Below are 1062 nucleotides of genomic sequence, written 5' to 3' on the forward strand. Positions count from 1 at the left end.
TTCTGAGCCACATTCAAGTTGGACTTGAAAAGCGCTAAGATGACGGATAGTGAGACGCACCAGTACACGGAATCGGATAGACGGACAGGCCGCCACCCCTACGTGCTGAGCTTCTCCCGTTTCGCTCGCAGCTACTCAGGGAATCCCGGTTGGTTTCTTTTCCTCCCCTTATTAATATGCTTAAATTCAGGGGGTTGTCACACATGAACTGAGGCTTATGTACCTTGCGGTTGTTATCGTCACATCTGGCTTGCGACTACTTTGTTTCAATGTCCAATATGTACCGTTGGACTCGGTTAACGGGCTGTTAGCCCGCGTGTGGTTTAACTCACTGATACCTTCCATTGCCCATACGCTAGTTTGTTTGTGTTCCTTTGGTCAACTTCCATACTTGAATCATTTGTGCTACCGCTGCTGCTTCGACGCTACTTTGACATCTTCGCTTCTATTTAAATAAATAAATAAGCTGAAGCTAGACATCAGTAAACACCACCACAGACACCACAAGCACGCCTTCTCCTCGTACTTCCGCCTCACGCGGGAACACGGACGCTCTAAATACTTCGAATTCCAATGCCAGTATATTGTAAACCACGGGTTCTTTAATGCTAGCGGGTCGTCGCGACCCTAGTTAACATCATGGTGCACGTCTCGTGACGGGTGTCACGGCGTAGTTAAATGTATGCGATACATTTCTCAAATATAAGCGCTCAGTCATCTGTACATCATGGTAGGTTCCCACGACGTGCAATATGCGTTCAACTTATCAATGTTCATGTGTCCTGCAGTTCACATTATGACGCGCAGTTAGCTGCGGTCTTCATCGATCCATGAGCCGAGTGATCCACTGCCGAGGGTGACTAACTTGCGTAAGCCGCCGCTGTGCGCGTATACCCGTTCCCCGTAGGGAGGAGCAAGCCGCCGCTTAGAGACGAAGCATAAAGTGTCCTCATTCCACATAGGGCAAGCTGGATGAATCCATTTTACCCAGGACGGCCGAAGCGGCGTGGACCAGGGGAGAACTGAACCTTATACTTCACACCACAGTAAGTCTACGTGTCC

General features: G+C 49.2%; 1 non-coding gene across 1 annotated transcript; it reads right to left on the reverse strand.

Moving 5' to 3' along the window:
- Positions 1–704: 704 nt before the first annotated feature.
- LOC131270728 (5.8S ribosomal RNA) lies at positions 705–859 on the reverse strand. The gene has a single exon (XR_009179747.1). It is a non-coding gene; the product is annotated as a 5.8S ribosomal RNA (ribosomal RNA).
- Between the last annotated feature and the right edge of the window lie 203 nt (positions 860–1062).

The sequence above is a fragment of the Anopheles coustani genome (assembly GCF_943734705.1).
Source record: "Anopheles coustani chromosome X unlocalized genomic scaffold, idAnoCousDA_361_x.2 X_unloc_52, whole genome shotgun sequence".
NCBI classification, from domain to species: Eukaryota; Metazoa; Arthropoda; class Insecta; order Diptera; family Culicidae; genus Anopheles; species Anopheles coustani.